This window comes from Macaca fascicularis, chromosome 9 (assembly GCF_037993035.2).
Source record: "Macaca fascicularis isolate 582-1 chromosome 9, T2T-MFA8v1.1".
Classification (NCBI taxonomy): Eukaryota; Metazoa; Chordata; class Mammalia; order Primates; family Cercopithecidae; genus Macaca; species Macaca fascicularis.
Window position 1 is genome coordinate 82,486,637 of NC_088383.1, and position 15,335 is coordinate 82,501,971.

Below are 15,335 nucleotides of genomic sequence, written 5' to 3' on the forward strand. Positions count from 1 at the left end.
AATCATCACACAGATGTGGGGCATGAATTCACTTAACCAAAGAGTTCTCAAAAAAGGAAATCCTCACCAACAGAATTGATTTAAAGTGGCCTCAGTCTAATAAAGCCTTCTGCAGGTGACCCACAGAAGCAAACACAAATCCTCTCTAGAAGAACTTGACTTTGATGCTGACAGTGATTATGAGACCATTGTTTGTGAGATGAATTTGATTTGCAGAGAGTTAAAACATAGAGGGAAAGTATTAAATATAAGACATGCATAGATTTTGTGCCTATTTATTTTATAAAGGTGACTATTACATGTTTCTCTACATCTTACTATTGTCATTTAATAACAGCTTTCGAAATGTCTTCTAAGACAACAATATGGCCCGGTTCATTCTTTTTTAATGCCTGAATGATACTTCATAGATTGAATTAACTATAGTCTATAAAGCTGTTTTCCTATTTATTGATGTTTAGTTTTCTTTTTTTAACATGTATTCTTAGTATCTGGTTCTTTTCCTTTTGTGGAACGGTATCTTGGGAGTGGGTTAAGGGTCTGTATAATTTTTGACATCATTAGATGCTTCCCATAGTGTATGAGAGTATACTTCCCCCCATCCCCACCAGCAGTAGTTGTCACCATTTTTCACTTTTGCCAATCTTTTCTGAATCCACAAAGGCATCCCCTGCTCTCCTGTGCCTCAAGGAGGAATACCTAGAGGAGGGAAAGTGGGCTTTCACATCCAGTGTACCTCTTTCACATTCAGCCAGGAACTAGAGGCCAAGTCAAAGGCCGGTGTGCCTGTCCTTCTCAGGAGGAAACAAAGTCACATGAGTTCGCTGATCCTGTGAGCTGGGACAACATTGGCCATTGCCCGTATCAGGAGGATAGACCTCTGCACAAAAGACTGAAGTCCACCATTAGCTTTAGGAAATACTTTGGGGTCCAAAGGAAGCCGAAAGCCACACTGGTCAGATGTATGCAAGACAGCATCAGCCAAAGAAAAGGATTTCTTAGGATATGCGTGCAATCTCCAATAAGAGAGAAAGTAATCGGCCCAAAATAATGAAAAGCCTGTTTAAAAGACAACATGTCAGTGAGGGTCCCAGACCACAGGCCTCTTTCACCATCTTTGACCACACGAATGAGATAGGAAATGATAAAGGAATGTCAATTGTAGTTCATAAATGAACATCCAACTTTCTCATCACTTAGTGCTATCATTTCCTTGCCCTTAATAGCCCCAGAAAGTCATCTGAGTTGCACAGAAGATATTTCCCAAGTCTCTGCTGCCACCCACAGTTTGAGGTGGAAACAGTGGTATAAAATTCTAGGAGCATGCATGAAAATTATGCTCTCAATTGACCTATATATGTATTGATATGCTACATTTGTATCGTTTTTAAAGTATGTATACTTATGCATGCATGTGCACGTGTGTGTGTGTGCGCACACACACACAGTGCCATTTGGTAGGTGGTGAATAAACAGGGTATCACTTAAGTTCAATTAAACTGACTGTAGGTTTGGCACTTTTCCACAGCAAGTAAATCAGTATTGTTGGAATTGAACTTGTCATTTAATTAAGCCTTGACATAAATGATCCGACGGCCTTCAGAGACATTTTTATGTCTAACTAAACCAGTTTGGATTGTCAGGGTAAAGAGACAGTACCTAAGAGGATGGAGATGTTGCAAATGAAATCAAATGACAAAGACTTCTTTCTGTCTAGGATGAAAATGTTGCGATATTCTAATTATGGAGGAAGATGTTTTTCAGTTGAAGTTCAGACAGCAATCAAACACTCCAGTAATTCATGAGGTGGATATTATTACCACCATTTTACAGATAGGAAATAGAAGCCCCAAGAAATCAAGTATTCACTTTCCCAAATGCTTCCCTCAACTGGCAACAAAGAGCACTCACTCAAAGCTTTACAGCCAAGGCTCATTTTTTTAAATAATAATGATAATAATGTTTTAAATGTTATTGAAAGGTAAGGTAGTACTAGAAAATAATTCCTCCTAAGGACAGTATTTTCACCTGTAGTCCCAGCTACTCTGGAAGCTGAGGCAGAAGAGTCGCTTAAACCCAGGTAGTGGAGGTTGCTGTGAGCCGAGAACACACCACTGCACTCCAGTCTGAGCGACAGAGCAAGACTCCATCTGAAAAAAAAAAAAGGGGGGGGGTGAGAGAGAAGTATTTTCACAGAGAAACTCTCTCGTTGCAAGAAGTATTCTTCACTCCAAGATTCTTAACCCTCTGGCAGCAGGTTTCACACAAACTAAGTCATAGCAATTCCTACAATTGCCAGTGAATTCCAACTTGGTGACTATGGCACCTATATCAGTCTACTTCTGCCATGCCCAGATTAATCCAATAAAAGAAAGACTTTGCCGGGCGCGGTGGCTCAAGCCTGTAATCCCAGCACTTTGGGAGGCCGAGGCGGGCGGATCACAAGGTCAGGAGATCGAGACCATCTTGGCTAACACGGTGAAACCCCGTCTCTACTAAAAAAAATACAAAAAACTAGCCAGGCGAGGTGGCGGGCGCCTGTAGTCCCAGCTACTTGGGAGGCTGAGGCAGGAGAATGGCGTGAACCCAGGAGGCGGAGCTTGCAGTGAGCCCAGATCGCGCCACTGCACTCCAGCCTGTGCGACAGAGCGAGACTCTGTCTCAAAAAAATAAAAAATAAAAATAAAAAAATAAAAGAAAGACTTATGTGCCCAATATGCCTACTTATTGTTAGCCTGGGACATAAACAGCATCATCCTAACATCAATGGAAAATATTCTGGAATTCCAGTTTCTAAATTAGCAGGAAATCCAATCTTCCTCTGGGCCTTCCTACCTCCACCAAGACATACAAGAAAAAAGCAACAGCAAGTTGGTTAAAATTCCTGTGAGACAATCACACATAAGTCTGATATCAATTCCTTCCCAAAGATGGTTATTTCTGGGATATGTATATATCCTGTGCCAGGCTGGAGTGCAGTGGCACAATCTCGGCTCACTGCAAGCTCTGCCTCCTGGGTTCACACCATCTCCTGCCTCAGCCTCCCAGGTAGCTGGGACTACAGGCACCTGCTGCCACGCCCGGCTAATTTTTTGTATTTTTAGTAGAGACAGGGTTTCACCATGTTAGCCAGGATGGTCTCGATCTCCTGACCTCATGATCCGCCCGCCTCAGCCTCCCAAAATGCTGGGATTACAGGTGTGAGCCACCGCGCCCTGCCTCTGGGTTATATCTTAAAGGACATCTTGGGCAGGACGTGTGATTCCCGGACTAAGAGGTTACCTGCCAAAGTCAGGCCAGGCACTTTCCAGCCTCTCATCATTAAGCTTTCAAAAAAACTGGAGTCCAGACTGGCCCAGGCCATCTGGTTAAACTGCACATCCTTGGCAGGAGAGGTCACATGGTATCTCCAAAGTGGGCAATACCCTGACACGCTCAACATGAACACTCTAGAGCCAGATTGCGTGAGTCTAAATCCTGGCCCTGCCACCTTCCTACCTGTGGCTTTGGGCAAATTACTTAACCTCTCTGTGCCTCAGATAACTCAGCTGCTGAATGGTGAAAATAGTCTTTATATACTTCTTTTTTTAGAACTGCCCCCCACAAATAGTAAGCAATCTATGGATTTTAGTTATTAAAATTGGTATCCAAAGATAGTAAATAAAAAAAATAAAAACCACTTTAAGCACTAGAAGTTCAGGGAGAAAAAGCCTACGGAATGAAATTGACTGAAATAATTTCCTGCTTTTCAGTCAGGTAACCCTTTCGCATTAGCCAAGGTTACAAGCAGGGCATGCTGAAGACTTCTGCAGGAGGCCAGCACCTGCAGAAGTTGTGAAAATTGGCTCCAGCCCTGAGGAACTCAATCTGCCACATTCCAAGTACTAACGTTCATTGCCAGTTTTTTCCTTTAAGTTAAAATTTTAAATTGGCCCATGTCATGTTAACCTAAGTCAGAACCTCTACTTTAAAGTTCAGAATTCAATTAGCAAGGACAAGTAATTACTTTTACCTCCCTGGCAGGCAATATTCTTCAGAGAGAGGAAGTTCATACTTCACTTCTGGCAACAGTTCCAAGATCTGTTGCTGCAGACCTTGGCTCCCGTATCCCCGGGCCAGGAAGCCAGACTGAGCCCTGGACCAGCCCCAGCTGCTGCCACTAGATGCCCTCTCAGCAGGGAATAGAAACCCAGATCTGTTATCCTCAGCTCCAGAAATGATCTCTTAGAATGCTGGCTGGCAAAATGTGCAGAATGTTTTGCTAACAACTTCTCCACTCAACCCTCAGAAATGGTCACCCACTAAATACTCACATCAGTAACTTTAAGGGGGTGTGTGTGTGTGTGTGTGTGCTGTGTGTGCGTAGATGGTTGCATTTCACAACTGAGCCCTGGGGCTGCCACCATGTGCTACAAGTGCATCCTACCTGGAATTAGGAGTCCAGAGTGTGATTCTTCACTCTACCACTCACTAACTATGTAACCTTGAGCAATTCACTCTATGTTTGTGGGCCTTCATTTCCACCACATGTAAATACAGCTCCTAGTTTCTTCCTCCTGGATGTGTTCAATGACGAGAACATTAAATGAGATCATTTATGTGAGAAGACTTGGAAATGTGTAAGACTTGCTATTATTCTGTAGAATCACTTCCAAACAAATATTTAAAAAAATAATTTTTTAAACTCTCCCAACTCCCCTCAACATACTGCATACAATCTTGCAAGCTGTTTGATGGTAAGCAGTGTCTTTCATCTCTACATGTCCAATGTCTAGCACAGTAATTGAGATGTAGTAAGAGTCTGAAACAAGTTTACTAAATGAATAAAAAGGCAAATGATTGATTAGAGACTGGACAAGTCATAAGAGCAGATATCAACAATTACGTGCCTGTCCTGAGATCTTTATTTGGCATTCTGGTTTGATCCAGGTCTGAAAACATAGAATATGGCTAAGTGGAGACAAAAAGATAAGACACAGAAATGCACAACACTAAGCAAAGCATTCACTTTTTTTTTTTTTTTTTTTTTTTTTTTTTTTTTTTTTGAGATGGAGTTTCACTCTTATTCCCCAGGCTGGAGTGCGTTGGTGTGATCTCGGCTCACCGCAACCTCCGGCTCCAGGGTTCAAGTGATTCTCCTGCCTCAGTCTCCTGAGTAGCTTGGATTACAGGCATGCGCCACCGCATCCGGCCAATTTTCTATTTTTATTTTTATTTATTTATTTATTTATTATTTTTTGGTTTTTTTTGAGACGGAGTCTCACTCTGTCGCCCAGGCTGGAGTGCAGCGGCACCATCTCAGCTCACTACAAGCTCTGCCTCCCAGGTTCACGCCATTCTCCTGCCTCAGCCTCTCTAGTAGCTGGGACTACAGGCGCCCGCCACCACGCCCAGCTAATTTTTTGTATTTTTTTTTTTTTTTAGTAGAGACACAGTTTCACCGTGTTAGCCAGGATGGTCTCGATCTCCTGACCTCGTGATCCACCCACCTCCACCTCCCAAAGTGCTGGGATTACAGGCGTGAGCCACTGCGCCTGGTCCAATTTTGTATTTTTAGTAGAGACAGGGTTTCTCCATGTTGGTCAGGCTGGTCTCGAACTCCCGACCTCAGGTGATCCACCGACCTCGGCCTCCCAAAATGCTGTGCTTACAGGTGTGAGCCACTGCACCCGGCCCACATTTAAATCATATTTTAATACAGCAAAGTACCTAAAGGCAATGGGAACAATTTTGAAAAAGATAATAATTTGTCTTTATTTAACATACATTTTGAATATTATAGGAACTTACTTTCCTCCTAACCCAATGAAGATCAACTTCATTGAAAGAAATTCTGAGGCTCAGGGAAGTCATCTGCTTGTCCAATGTCATCCCCCCAGATGTCTCCATAAAATCTTAGATCTTCAGACTCTGCACCAGTGCCATGGGCCTTAGGGGTACACCAATATGATCATGAAAGGACTCTCAGATTTAGAATGGCACACAGCAGCAGTCATCCATCCTGACTTATCTCTACTCGAGATACAGATATCCTGCTGCTAGAAGGTTCACATGCCCTTACTCTTAGGTTACTGAGAAGAGAGCCTACCAATAACAGAGGTGTCCTTGCCCCACCAACAAAGGTAGCCTAGAATTCCTCTATGTTCCTAAGCCCAAACAACCCTAGGTATAGGAGAGTTGCATGGTTGCAGAGCTATAGTCTGTCCTTACCCTCACCTCTACCCTGACACTCATTGTCTTGGCTTCTTCTCCAACTCCCAAAAACTTGGTCCTGAGTGGCCCCATCTTCTCAAGAAATTGGAGCAGCAGTCATCAGACCACAAATGTTACCAGTGATGCCAGTACTCCCCAACCCCAAATCAGGCCTCTGATTTTCACAAGGGCGCAGATCAGTCTTGGTGTGCTACCGCTTTAGACATTATGGTTTGGACCAGCAGCCTCCTTCTTTGGGGACACTTCCACAGCCCAGTGGATTCCCTAGACCCTGTACACCATGTCCTGGCCTACTCCTGGTGCCCACCTGTCACAAGTTTCCAACATCCTCTGTGAATACGACAGGTTCTTAGAAAGACAGGATATTTTATAGCACTTCCCTAAAGCAAGTTACTACAACATTATGCCAAAAATGACCACTATTCTTTAAATGGAGCTTGTTCACTGAAGTCTCAAGTGACAGTTTACCAAGCTGTGCAATACACTAATACCTGTTTTAAAAGCAATCAAGTCCTATAAATTAAATATCAGCTGTTCTTACATGACTCACATTTGAGGCCCTTCAGCATTAAGCCAGAGAGACTTTTTGGACAGTTGTTGATCTTTTGCGAGCCCACCTGTTTTCTGGAAACAAAAGTAGAATTAGATCTCTGCCCTTACTGCTGCATGCTTAAATTTGCTCCATGACTCTTAAAATCCAAGAGCAAACACATGATCTTGAGTTCCAGGAGGAAGTAAAGTTGACTCTGAGTGCAAGCCCTGACTGCTATGACCTAGATCTCAATGGATTCAGGAGGGACCCAAGAGAATCAAGTAGCAGGCCTTAATTAACAAGCAGGGCTCTTCTGAAAGTAAATCTTCAAGTCATCGTATTGACTACATGGGAAACAGCAGAAGAGAATGGTGGCAGCTGAGGAAGAGGATGGTATTGATCAACTTATGTAAAAGCCAAGCTAAGGGGCCGGGCGCGGTGGCTCAAGCCTGTAATCCCAGCACTTTGGGAGGCCGAGACGGGTGGATCACGAGGTCAGGAGATCGAGACCATCCTGGCTAACACGGTGAAACCCCGTCTCTACTAAAAATACAAAAAAAACTTAGCCGGGCGAGGTGGCGGGCGCCTGTAGTCCCAGCTACTCGGGAGGCTGAGGCAGGAGAATGGCGTGAACCCGGGAGGCGGAGCTTGCAGTGAGCTGAGATCCGGCCACTGCACTCCAGCCTGGGTGACAGAGCGAGACTCCGTCTCAAAAAAAAAAAAAAAAAAAAAAAAAAAAAAAAAGCCAAGCTAATGTCCTTGCCCAGATCAAATTCCAGGCAGAACTCTTGTGTCCTTTAGCTGCTTTCCCCCTACCTGTAAGGTCTATAATCTAAATTATTCTTTCAGTATTTGTATTCATTCAACAAACATCAGTTGAGTATCAACTATGTGCCAGGCACTATTCTGGGCAGAAGGCATACACAACTCCTACCCTCATGAAGCTTATGCTATAGAAGGGAGAGAGACAATACCCAGATAAATAAGCAAATAAGATCAACTCAGATCCTAATAAATGTCTAAACACCAAAACGGAGAGTGTGACAGGGCTACTGTGGGAAGAAAAGGGATGGTTCACTGATTCCTGCACCCTCTGAGTCTCCTTCCTGAGACCTGGTCAGGGTCAGGGAAAACTAGGTCCCACAGGGGGTTAAAGCCTGAACCTGGCTTGATTAGAAACAGAGATCTTAATATTAAAGAGACCTTAAAGCAACAGGCAACTCCAAGTCCTCAGAGAGTTAAGATTTCCCCTGGCCCCTGTTTCACTGAAGACTGTGAGATGATAGCCAACTGGCCTTAAGGCACACGTCCTAGAATCCTCTAAGGGGGTACTGACATCCAGGGATTCTGCCTCTTTGTAGTGATCCTCCCACAGTTCAGTGACGGGTGCTCAATCTTGGCTGCACACTGCAGTCACCTGGAGAGCTTGAGCTGTAAAACCATCTGACACCTAAGTCTCAAGGGCCCTGATTTAATGGGTCTGAGGTGCAGCCAGAGTATCAGAAGCTTCAAAATCTCTCTGAGTTATTCTAATGAGCATCCAGGGATGCAAACAACTCGTTTAGTGTGCCTATCAAAACTACCCGTAGCACTCATTGGAAATGTAGATTCCACAGGCCCCAGGTACTTTGGTTCCAAAGCTTAGGCTGGGACTCGGGAATGTGCATATTCTTAGCAAGCACAAGCTTCTGATGCAGGAACCAGCTACTTACAAAATACTTGAAAACCTCAATTATATAAAGGGTCAGGAGTGGAATTAAGGAAAATCTAGGTTAGTCCATGAGTGAAAGGGGACCTAATTGCCTGCAGAGAATTTCACGTAAGGCCCCACAAGCTCTTTACCTGCTTTCTAAATTAAATATTTAAGTTACTTTTGTTTAAACGCTGTTTTTTCACAGTTTTAAATCTGACCATGGCAAGTCAGGACTCAAACAGTTTGAAAGCTCTCATCTACCCTTATGCCTGAATGCCCCATTTTGGCACTGTTGCTCCCAGATTCCCAAGGAGAAGGAATTCCCTTTGCAACATTGTCATTCTCTGTTCACATGGCACACCTGCTGCAAAAGGCAGATAGGCCTCAGCTCCTCCTTTTGGAGGGCAGTGCTGTGGTTAAGGGGAAAATCTCAATTTCGAAGTAATTGGGGGAACAATCCTCTCGGTGCAGAAAATGTTCAAGAGAGATCTTCAAACAGAAAAGCTGCTGAATGTCCCCAGCTAACGAGGGGCATCAATTGGTGTAAAGCAATTGGCTAAATCTGTCTCTATATGCCCCAGTAATATGGTAAATGTAAGGAGAGAGGAATTTGTCTTGGTATTCCACAATGTGATAAATGACAGGAAACGTAATTGTGTAATGCCAGTAGCACCAGAAAATTGCAAATCTCCAAATGAAATGTTCCTTTCAATCACATAATCAAGTGACTGACGGGGCATTTGAGATATTACCTAAATTACGGCTAATTTTCTGTAGTGGCTTTCTGCACCTTGCTCTGCTGCATGGGCAAAAGATAGGCAGAAATGAACATCATTAATTGCATGAAAAGAAGCCTCGGTGGCCTTGCTTCCTGACACTTCCGCATGCCAATAATTCAGCATACCACATACATCTGCGGCCATGGATATTGTGTGGCCCTCACCGGCTAGCTACCAAGGGGGGATCCTGATCACCATGGAGACAGCAGCTGGGGTTTGGGATGCTGGTTACCTTGACAGAGAATTTTAAAAGACAGTGGCATATGTAGAAATTGTAGGCTTTGGATCAAAACTGTCAGAAAATGACCCTTATTTCTTATTATTAATTTTAAAAGACAGAGATCTTCTCCTGGGAGGTAGAAGTGCTCTCAGGCTGTACTTATACCTATGGGGGAAAAACTATTATATTAGAAAATGCCTCACAAAAATCCTTTAATGCTTTGATTGAACAGAAAAGTAAAAACCAACTTGAGTTGACTTAGGCATAAAATGGAAATTTATTGTAAGGATACAAGAGTGTCTCAGAGCCCCCAGAGCAAGGATGTAGCAGGGTCTCTATAACCCAGAGAACGGTTGTTTATCATTTTTACTTTCTAGTTCTTTTTACATATGTGTTTCTTATTTTTTAGAAGGCCAATATTTTCTGCTACTCAGTTGTTAATGTGGCTGGGAGAAGATGGCTCTCTTCAAGTCATAAGTTCCCCGGTTACAATTTCAGACAACGGAGACTGACTGTGTCAGGTGCATTTCCAAATTTGCAGGTCAGGGATACTGTGTGGTCCAGCTTGGGTCAAGCACTCAACACTGATCCAATCTCTCATTTTCAAGTAGGTTTTGGGTCACATTATACAAATTGACTCAGAGACTCATTCCTAAGATGGGGAGCTAGGGCCAACAGTCAAGGGAGTCATCTTGAGCGGGAAAAGTAACCTCCTAAGGCAATTATTACACAATTATTATGTAATTTGAGTCTCACAACCACCCTCTGAGGGAAGAAGCTCAATTGTTATTATATTTATTTGACAATTACGGGAATTCAGGCTCAAAGAGGGCACACAACTAGTAAATATTAGAGCTGTGGTTTGAATCTAGGTCTTCTGGTTCCAAATGCTGTGTAGGAAGAAAACAAAGCATAATTGCCATCCTCTTTTGCCTTTATGTATTATTTTCTTTATTGTACTTTTCCTGCCTGAAACAGATCCAAATTCATTCTTTCAATCAACAGTTAATAAACGTATGCTTTATGCAAGGTATTATGCTAAACCTTATGAGGAATATGGGGTCTGCCCTCAAAATGCTCAGCATTTATTAGATAAGACATTTAGCAAATTCACCTGCCAAGACTCCTAGGACTGCCACATAATACAGCTCCAGGGAGCACCACTAACAACTGAGTTTTGTCCAGGCACAGCAGCTCATGCCTGTAATCCCAGCACTTTGGGAGACCAAGACAAGAGGATCATTTGAGGCCAGGCATTTGAGACCAGCCTGAGCAATATAGTGAGACTCATCTTTCTAAAAAAAATAAAACCAAACAGTGAGTCTTGGGAATGCACCCCCTAGAGTAGCACAGTGTATGGTGTGAAGTCCACCATTAGCTGCAGCTAAACTCACACGTTCCTTCCACATGCCCCTTAGTAGATGGTTAATTTCTACAATTTAGAGTCTAACTGAAATAGGAATTGTAACTTTAATGTTTCCAGAAACTTGGAGGTCTCTAACATTAAAATTCCCTTACTGAAGTAGCTGCATTTCTAGGGGAAAAAAATGACCTGCAATAAATGGGGACACATCTTAGCTGTGATCTCTTGGTAGCATTCTTGGAAGTTCCAAAGCCGGTGGACACCTCTAGTCTTCCACAGGATGGCGGGACAGTAGCTACTCCCACAGGGAGGAAATCACAAGGGCTGGCTGAGAGAGTTCCCAAGGTGGAAAGGCTGAAATGTAGAATTATCAGAAGATTACATGGAGACATAGGAGGCAAAGGAACGGTGGGCAAAACGAGAGGGAGAGCGTGAGAGCAACACAGCTGAGGATTCTCCATAGGGCAGGCCTGGATGGAGGCTAGGGCCTACACTAGGGCTGGTAGGGAAAGAGGACAGCAAAAGGCACTTCATGTTTTCCTACTTCTCTCCAAGTTGCATGGTCTGACCTCTGATGTTTCAGTCCAGGATAAGTAGACGGACCTTTGTGTTAACACTGCTTTTTCCGATACCTTTTTCTCATTTTCTTAATGACCATGATATCAGTATGTTACCTTAGTTAAAATTGCTGGAAAAGTACTGTTTTGAGATAAGAAGCTCTGGAGAGCATTTGCCTCCATACTTCCCCACCATCCCCATCTGATTATCCACACAGGCACTGATCAAATCTAACAAATAATTTCCAAAGTTGCATGGGATTAACTAGTCTTTTCTACCATATGTTGAAAATCAGAGCACAATTTACATCTGCTCCATGTACAGGCCATAGTACCAAGACCCACACTAAATATCAAGGCAGGGAAAGTCTCCTTAAGATTACACTTGAATTTGAAACCAAACGTGCCTGCAGACAGACACTCAGGGAAGAGCTGCCTTCATCAAGCATGAAGCAACAGGAAATCTTTCATTTTATAGTTTTCCCATGAAAAAGGAAAACTGCAGGCACTTAAACCCCAAAGTGCACAGCTAAGGAACACCTGACACCATGAATAAACTGCAAATGTATTCTGTTTTCCTACCAAAAAAAAAAAAGTCATTAGATGGTACACTTCCGAACGTACTGCTCGTAGCGACTGCCTTGCTAAAGACCAACAGTGCTCATTACCAAGCGGTGCGAGAGCCCAAGGGAAGAGACTGAATGGGTTTTTCAAACCATTGACAGTCTCTAGAAAGTCTGCAGTGTTTACTATTTTAAAATTAAACATCTGGTTGAAAGATCTGTTATTTTATGATTTTTTATAACAATTCAAAAGTCACGTTTAATTTTGTTCTTTCTCCATCAGAGTTTCAAGTAACTGTACTTTAGATCACAATAGCTCCATAAGCCTTGGGCTCACAAAGAAAAAAGAAAAAACATTCCCCTTATATTATCCATGGTCGGTTCCACCCTCACCTTATAAAACTCCTCCCAGGAAGCAAAACAAACTAGTTATGTTTTTCCTTCTAACAGTCTGCAGCAGTTGAGCGTGACTGTGGGTTTATGGTGCCTCCACAGATTAAAAACAATCCCACTTAAAATGTTCAAATCAAATTCACAAGCAACCTAATGAGCTGTGAATGTAAATGTAAATGCTTTACTAAGTGAGCACCCATAAAAGAATTATGTGCCCTAAGTAATTACGTGCAGATGCCAAATCTCAGGAGTTCAGTTTGGGACATTTTTCAGCAATGGGGTATCTTATGTTTATCCTTTAGTATCAGCACTAACATTAAGAAAAGGCACCTATTTTCTAGAGTAGAGCATGAGCTGCAATTTGTTCATGTGTGAACCCCTTCACATCCCTAGTTCCCAATAGGGCCTCTGCCTTCACCACCCCATACATACAGGACTCTTCGACAGAGAATGTAGTTTATTTGGCCATGCAAAATTTAGCTTCTGAGCATAGTTTCTGTAGAGTTGAACAGAATTTGAAGTAGAGAACATGTAATGCTTGATTACCACATGATGATAATGGAAACAGAGTCCACAACAGGAAAATTGTGATGTTATCAGACTTGGCAGTTCCAGACTTCACACCCAAGACCCACTGATCTTCACCAGCACCCTCTGCTCCATTGCCAGATATCTAGTGGAATGTTCTCTTCCCGGACAAGCAAGGATCTGCCATCTCTGCTTAAACTTCTGTGACAACTCATATTTCTTAGTCATATCTCCTAGACACATCTGTCATTATCAAGTCTTTTAACTTTGATAAAATAATCAATGCTTATCTCATCCAAATAATTTTATCCCTTCAGCCAGTCTTTAGGGAGACATTTGAGGGTACATTAAAAGAAGGCTTTTCCCTGATCCTTAGGTCAGTCTACTCCTCATGCTAGCCCTAAAGGTTGACTAGCCTTGGATCCTTTAGGGACTGGGTCAGAAAGGATATTAGTTTGCCTTTTTTCTAGGGATCCTCCTCCTCTCACAAGTTTAATGAACTCCCAGCTACAAGTGCAGAGGGCCTATTTCTTAGCCACTAAGTTGACCTGTCTTGCCCAAGAGTTACTGGCTTTTTTGTATGGGTCCTACCAGTGGACCTCTCAAACCCTACCCATTAACTCTAATTTCTCCTCATCAATATCCTTACGCCAAGAATTTCAGGTGTGATCACACTTATTCATCAGACTAATCATCAAGTTACTCCTTTGGCACTGAAGTCAAATAATTCTTTCAAGTAAAAGATTTATACATGTTCCTTGGATCATGCTTCAGGTGATTACTTTACTCAGTGCACACACAGACACAGACACACACACATACCACATGGGCAGAAGTCTTCACTTGCAGTCACCTGCACCAGAATTGTGATTATAATCAGAGTAGGGAAATTACCACTCACCCCACCATTCGTTCATTTTCTAAAGGAAATTGAGATATCGCTATTCTTCCTCCCTAGAAGAAGTGAAGAATGTGCCAGTGATCATCTCAGCTATCTGAGACTTTCAAAAAAAGTACCTAGGGACTTTCAAAAAAATTATTCAAATTATTGAAACATCTATCTCTCTCTATCTTTCAAAATTGTTTTGGTCACTGACATAGAACTGACTTGTCCATGCAAAAAACCTTTCACATCTCCTTTCTTTGCCATTCTAAATGAAGTCCAAATCTTTAAAACTTGTAGTAAATGTGCTACAAAATCTAACTCCTATCTAAACTATCTCTTCAATATTCCCTTCTTTCATTTCTCTTGGCATGAATCCATTGGTCCAATGACTGATCCACGTTCCACAGTAACATCTTTTTCATTCCTACATTCCTTGAACAAAAAATTGAGTCTCGCCTTTGCCCCTTTGCTTATGTTTGTGTTCCACTGGAATGCCTTCCCCAACCATTCCACTTCCATTCAAAATTCTGCTGAAGTCCCACTTCCCTCCTGGATGGAGCTTTCTCAAACACACCAGTCCATGGTGCTCATCTACCAATGAAATCAGTGTAATGCATTATACCAAGAATTAGAAAAAAATGGGCTGAAGGCCAAGCTCTGCCATTGCCAGCTGTGTGAACCGGGGCAACTCACTTATCTTCTTTAAACCCAAGTTCTCTTATCTGAGATAGAGGGACTGGAATGATCTCAAAGATCCTTTCTAGTTCTGATAAATCTTTGGGTCTTATAATAAGCTTCCAGTTACCCATCCATGAGTAAATAAAAATACAGAACCCCTAGCATGCCCTATGCAATATTTGAAACATGCTTATACCAAAAAAAAAAAAGAAACATGCTTATACCAAAAACTATTTACTGTTTATCTGAAATTTGAATTTACCTGTATTTCATCTGGCAGCCCTACACATAGGTCCATGTTCTATAATCACCAGTCTATTTAAACAATCTGGAGACAGGGGTTGTTTTACCCATCCCACACCTAAAATTTCTGCCACAGAGCCATATGAAGACTATGCTTCCAAGTGCTTTGTGATCAATGAGCACCAACTATCTCAGACTAAAGCTGATTCCATGAGCAAAAGCTCATAGAAAATAAGTGCTTTACCCTCTTCTCAGATTAAAATTTTAAAAAATACAGAGTTCAGACTGAGCCATTTCTTTCCAACTGTCTTAACCCCACCTGCTGCTGCTTTGCCTTACACAGATGCCCCATAAAGAAGCCCATAAAGAAGCTCCGTAACCAGTCCACATAAATTCCTTACTGGTTATCCTTCCCTCCGGCCATGTATACGTGGGGAACAAGAGCAGTTCCTTTATTACTTGTGCTCAGTTTGTTTATGTGAATCTATATATCTGGCTGTTATAAAAGACTCCCCATCCCCACTCGCACCCTCTTCTCTCCACTTAGTCAAATGGCATGTCCTGTTTCTGCTTCCCATAAAAACGAACACATTTATCCTTCTATATGGAAGGAAAACATCCTTGTTTTATTCTGTTGAAAGGTAGATCCTCTTATTTCTCAAGATTAAGCTTTATAGGGTCACTGCC

General features: G+C 42.4%; 1 long non-coding RNA gene across 2 annotated transcripts in view; it reads right to left on the minus strand.

Annotated features, from left to right (window-relative positions):
- LOC102140847 (uncharacterized) overlaps positions 1–15,335 on the minus strand; it is a 423,938-nt gene that overhangs the window by 365,400 nt on the left and 43,203 nt on the right. Inside the window, exon 2 of one of the 2 annotated variants that reach the window (XR_010578003.1) lies at positions 2,029–2,150. This is a non-coding gene — a long non-coding RNA (uncharacterized lncRNA). Of the gene's footprint in view, positions 1–645; positions 2,151–15,335 lie in introns of those variants that run through there. The other variant, XR_012417277.1, reaches the window with a different exon arrangement.